General features: G+C 37.9%; 1 pseudogene; it reads right to left on the bottom strand.

Annotated features, from left to right (window-relative positions):
• Nucleotides 1-1,426: 1,426 nt before the first annotated feature.
• On the bottom strand, nucleotides 1,427-2,214 carry LOC144466755 (uncharacterized; annotated as a pseudogene).
• Between the last annotated feature and the right edge of the window lie 4,418 nt (nucleotides 2,215-6,632).

Here is a 6,632-nt window from a genome sequence, read left to right as displayed (position 1 = left end):
GGTTGAGCTCTAAAAACATGATATTCTACATCCCATAATGCAACTCAACAGGGCATTTCATTAGACATTAGATGACATCAGGGTCAAAAAGACACAGTACATCCCCCAGGAAAATGGTGATCATGTCCCCTGTGAAACCAAGTGAACTTAAAGTTATTTTTAGGTATGTCGTTAACATGGTTCTCCTTCTAAATCCTAACCCTACGTAACTCTGCTTGCCTAAACCTAACCTATGTTATTTAACATGAAGTACATAATGTGCTGACGAAGTTCGTAATGTGACAACGGCCAACAATGTTTCTTTGCCTAAACCTAACCTGCGTATCTTTATGTGAAGTACATGTGCTGATGCCCAACCATATTTCTTTGCCCTGAACGACAATGCCCAACCATGTTTGCCCCAAACCTGACCTAAATAACTTTATTTGCCTAAACCTTAACCCACGTAGTGTTACATTAAGTTCGTGATGTAACAATGTCCAACAATGTTCTTTGCCTAAACCTAACTTAAGTAACTTTGGGTTAAGTATGTCACTTTACGTTAAGTATGTAACATGATGACACCCAAACATGTTTCCTTGCCTAAATCTAACCCTACATAACTTTACTTGCTATAACCTAACGTACATAACTCTACATTAAGAACATAATGTGACAATGCCCAACCATATTTGAACATGAATCTAACCCACGTAGCTTTATGTTAAATATGCAATGTGATGACGCAAAACAATATCTCTGCGCCTGAACCTAACTTATGTAACTTTGGATTAAGTATGCAAGTTTATGTTAAGTATATAATGTGATGACATCCACAACCATGTGTCTTTCCCTTAAACCTAACCTGTTCAACTTTACGTTAAGTGCTTACCTTCAAGTTAGGTACGTAATATGATGACACCAAACCACATTTCTTTGCTTAAACTTAACCTGCGTAACTTGACGTTAAATATGTACCTTAATGTGAAGTACATAATGTGACAACACCCAATCTTGTTTCTTTGCCTCAACCCATACATAACTTTACATTAGTACATAATGTAATGAAGCCCAACCATGTTTATTTGCCCTAAACCTAAGCTGCATAACTTTACGCTGAGTACATTTTGTGACGATGCCCAACCATGTTTGCCCCAAACTTGACCTACATGACTGTACTTGCCTAAACCTTAACCCACGTATCTTGAACTTCCTGTGTAAAATGTAGCGTGTAAATGTGAAGTGCTTCTTTTTTTCTTCTTTTGATTTCAGTCATTACACATTATCTGCTGTTTATCGCAGCATCAAGGGAACGTCTTCTGGCAGTGTTTTGCCACAGTACAACATTTACATCTATTTTGCTATACACAATAACACTGATCAAAAGAAACCTCACTCTGTATAAGAATGATTTCAAGCAACATTACCACATCATATACACAATAATTCACATGGACATTTGGACATCAGCAGTTACAGTATTGGTCATTTCACCTGATGCTGGCTGCATTTTCTCATCATTTGTCACTATGCCAGCACTACACAGTGCTTTGAGTGCCTTCCAGACATTGGCTGCTCTTTGCCTGAATATAGCCTGACCAATGCCCAAGTTGACCGTCGTGACCAACATGTACAGCGAGGTGGAGGTGAAGCAAGCCCAAGCACCCAGCATAATGGGCAAGGAGAGGATGTGGGAGAATGAAGTGAAGAGATAGAAAGTGATAAAGAGGAAGAAGAGCACCCCTTGAGAGATCCCAGTAATGGTGACTCTTATATGACTTTGAATCCTTGAAGTGGAGAAGCAGCCGCCACTCCGTGTCACACTTCTTATGTGTCTATACAGGTAGCTGACCATGGAGAAGCTAGAAACTGTCATTATAAACAAACGTAACAAGGTATGCAGTGTAACGACAAAGATACAGACTTGGCTTGTGATGTACAGTCCACCCTTTTGATATCCAGTCCATGTATCATTGATAAAAGTGAGTTCACTGGTTTGATATACTTGATGTGCAGTGTTAATGGCAATACAGAAAAAAATGAGTGTCCCATCGAAAAGCAAAGTCTTGTAAATGACAGACTTGATGTTCCTCTTTACCCAGAACAGAAGAGCTCACTGTGCAGGAACAATCTGGACAAAGTAGTAGAAGTTCAGCCAAACAGAACACGTCAGGCTATTATACACGTAGTACTGCACAATCGCCCACAACACAATAAACATTGCAAAGCTATTCCTTTCCCTCAACCACAAATACATTGAAGCCAGGGAGACACAATAGATAACTGAGCACCAGACAAGTAATCCCAGTAGCATCTTTAAAGGCTGCTTGAGTCTGTGAGTGTTGCACGGTGAGATCAAGCAATGTGTATAGAAGATATTCGCAGTGAGGATGAGGAAGATGAGAGGTCCGTTGATTAATATGAAAGCCTGCTCACCGAGATCAGTGTATTGATGTTCCATTGGTGGTTTAGAAAAGCCAAAATATCAAAATGAAGTTGTGCCTCTGGGTGTCTGTTCAGGTCTCATGAGCCTTACACTGTGTGAGACCTTATAGGAAACTGGGAAGCCAACGTAAATGGACCAGAATGGTCACATTATGTAAACAACTACACCCACAAAGGAAGGAATATGTTAGCATATGTTTCTGAGAAGCACCTTGACAACATACAGTATGTAAAATACAACATGTTAGTCATTTGTTTTTGTTGCTGCTTTGAGGGTTGTTAAAGTTAACACATGATGACAGTGTGTGGTCCTTTGATATCTTTGATAATGTAGCTTTCATAGAAGGCACAGTTTAACATTTTTGGAAACGTGCCTCTTGGCTTTCTTGCCAAGAGTTGATGAGAACATCAATAAGACTCCCATGTCCTGTTGTTAGGTAGGGAACTAGAGCCATTAGCACAGTTTGCTAATATATTAGCATATATACAGTGCAGTATAATGGTCAGAGTATTTGTTCTTTTTCAATTACTTCTTTACAAATAACATTTTACACATCTGCCGAGTACGTCAGTGCAGTGACACTACTTTTTCCTTAGCAACATCAACCCAAAGCTAACCCAATGCCAAATGTTGGCACTGAATATACAAGCTACAGGTACGTTATATTTGCACATTATTATGCAGCAGAGGTTCCAACACATGACACTACAGAAGCCCTAAGACACATTTTCTTACTTGAGTTCCCTCTGTTGTTTGTTGCTTAAACATATGTTTTTAAAAAAAAAAAAAATATATATATATATATATATATACATATATATGAAAGCTTTTGTTTTTAGGAAACAGGAAACATCAGAGGTTTTGTTTTTCATCTGTGAAAACAGGTGAGGAAAAAATTTTGAAGATTTTTTTGTGTGTGTGTGTGTGTGTGTGTGTGTGTGTGTGTGTGTGTTAGTTGTTGTAATACTCATTTTGGCCAGAAGAGGCTGAAGTGCACCACTACCCCATGTTCTTTCTAGGGCTGAAAGTGGTTTTGTTTGAAATCAGGTTTATTTCTCAATGCACTCTAAACACAACGTACATATTAAATTATGTGTTAGCAAGTTACGGAACCAAACTCTCATGTCTTTCTAATTGTTTTTCACCTGCAAAGTCTTTTTAAATCTATTTTCAAAGATATAAAAAAAAATACTTTAAAAAATGATTAGAAAGATTATCCTGGCATTTTTTTTTTTACCTATTCCTATTTTTTACCTATTCCCAGACTTAGGAATGGATCACCAGAATTTCTTTCATTTTTCCAATTGTTATTTTTCTGTTTGTGGAAGGACTAAACAAACACAGTACTGTATAATGTGTTAAGAAGTGCTGGTAAGTGAAGTTTTGCACCGTGGCAAGAGCTAGGCTACCTGTTTCCCCCCATTGCCAGTCTTCATGCTAAGCTAAGTTAATTGGGAAACAAACAATTTCAGCCATTTACACCTTTGCTTTTCCTACTGTGACATATCAAAATGTCCTTGATGAAAAAGATCAACAGTGTGTTTACAGCTTGTTGTGTTGCCCCCCAGGTGGCTAAAAATGAATTGGCAGGCAGCATACAGTCACACTGGGGTGAACGTCCTGTTTCCCAGGAGTAACCGCAGTTGGGCAGCAACACACAGGGTATAACGTTTCTGTGATGTTTCTAAAAAGACATCACTGTCTGTGTTTGAAGCCAGAAAATCCAAATTGGGGAGAAGAAAAATCCAGGTCTCTGCACTGTCATGGCTCATAACAGAAATTCTGCATAATGTATTTCACAGTATATGTTTACAGTATTGCAGTATTTTCAAGAAGACATCATATAGTACATATATTTACAAATATTTTCCTTTTAGGTAACTTTTCCAGGGTAGCTGGGGCCTAGCTCTTATCCCAGCATGCATTGGGTCATTAGAGTACCCAAATATAGTGGTGAGCCATATGATGCTTAGCCAGTGACTATACATCACTCCACAGGAAACCAGCTTCAGTGGACCAGTCGACATGTAAAATGACTTTATCCACTAAGGAGGGAAAATCCACATAGAATATTTTTTGTGCAAATCAGGGGTGACTTTTTACATCTCTTGTATTTGGGACAGAATGACTCTGTATTAGCAATTAGCTCTGACACTTTGGACTCAACAGAAAGCACCGGAGTGCTGTGCAGAAGGGACACAAAACACAAAAGGGATTAAAATTTCATGTCAGGCTTTCAGAGAAATACCACCACTGGTCTAACATAGATGAAATGTGGATTGACAGTTTTTGTCAGAAATGGGATAAAATAAAATAAAAATTCAAATCATTCATTTCCACCTGTATGGGGGCCATGTGTTATATGGTAACCGCTATGGAGGCATTAGCTATCCCTGCATTTAATGTCAAAGTGACAGTGTAAATCTAAACTCAAGATCCCCTTATTAGCTTTTCCTGTAGCTTTAAACTGCATGGTCTTCATCATTGTTCTTCCTTCAGATACAATTGAAGGCTCTGGAAAAAGATAAAACAGTGGCCATTTGTTGTTGTATTTTTCATTGTGGGTGGCACGGTGGGGCAGTGATTAGCATTGTAACCTCACAGCAAGAGGGTCCCATCCTTGGGATGGAGGAGCCCTTCTGTGTGGAGTTTGCATGTTCTCCCTGTGTCAGCGTGGGTTTTCTGTGGGGACTCCAGCTTCCTCCCACAGTCCAATGACATACAGCTTAATTGGTGACTCTAAATTGTCCGTAGGTGTGAATGTGAGTGTGAATGGTTGTCTGTCTCTATGTGTCAGCCCTGTGATTGTCTGGTGACCTGTCAGCTGGGATAGGCTCCAGCCCCCCATAAGCCCTAACAGGATAAGCTGTTACGGAAAATGAATGAATGAATGAATGAATGAATGGATTTTTCGTTATTGCTGGGTTTTGTTTTTATTTGTTTTGTTTTGTTTTGGCAAATTACGGTTTCCATGGTCAAGAATAAACTATTATTGAGCACATTTGTCCTAGTTATCAAACATTTGTATCATAATAATATTAAGTAGGAGTGCGGGTATGGCAATATTGTTGCCAAGCACTGATATTTTTTTTTAATTGTATATATTATTAATATTGCAAACACAAATTAGACTTTTGGTTACCTACTAAAATGAAATCCACCAGCCCATTAGATACATTTTGCTACAATAAAAATGACTGAAGTGAGATGAACAGTCTCAAAACTTTATCTTATTAGATAAAACAAATGTTGACAAAGTTGCCCTTTGGGAACATAATGAACAGTTGGGGAAAAAAAGGAAATAAATTGCAATAAATGTTATCATAATACTCCACATGACGTGTTTGAAATCGCAGTGTTGTCTTCTGAAGTATCATAATATCATATCATGGGGCTCTTGGTGATTTCCACCCCTAATAAAAAGTACATTTTAATTGTTTGTAGTGTTTTGTGTCACTTTTGCAACTAAAACATGATGAAAATTTGCAATACTTCCACAACAAATACATGCAAAAATTTTGTTTTAACAATTTAAACTATATACATTTAAACTCAAATAGTTAAATGATGCAAATTGTGTTAGCTACAATATTTAAAAAAAAACTTAAATCACAAGAGAGATGCAGAAAAACTGCTGTGCAAAAGTTTTTATTTAAATAAGCACATCTGACTAAAACGCCAGAATCAACAGATCATCTATAAACACAAGGAAAGAAAAAAAAACAGTCACATAAAAATAATACTCCATGTCAGAAATAGCAAACTAATTATGATACATCTTTACATTCTTTACAAACACTCACTGACAGCTATGATCCTTCTGGTATACAGTTAATTACACCTCACACACATGTAAACACACACCTCACAGACACTAATACTTAAGACACATAATCACTCTCTCTCTCTCTCTCTCTCTCTCTCTCTCTGACTCACACACACATGCACACACACACTTAAAGCCACGTCCCTCCTCAGTCTGTCAGTGTGTATATGAGATGTCCATTTTGCTACATGTCAAGGACTCGGACACAGAGGGAATAAATAAACGCCGGCATAAGAATTCAAAGTCGTTCCTCAGTTTCTATTGGCGCTAAACTTTGTCCATCTTTCAGTGGTTTGTCGTCTTGTTCCATCAATACTTTATATTCAGACTGTCATCTAAGAAGAATTATTTTCAAATCACAGCAGTGGCACCCACATATTC

This window comes from Epinephelus lanceolatus, chromosome 14 (assembly GCF_041903045.1).
Source record: "Epinephelus lanceolatus isolate andai-2023 chromosome 14, ASM4190304v1, whole genome shotgun sequence".
NCBI lineage: Eukaryota > Metazoa > Chordata > Actinopteri > Perciformes > Serranidae > Epinephelus > Epinephelus lanceolatus.
This window is presented reverse-complemented; position numbering and strand designations above follow the sequence as displayed.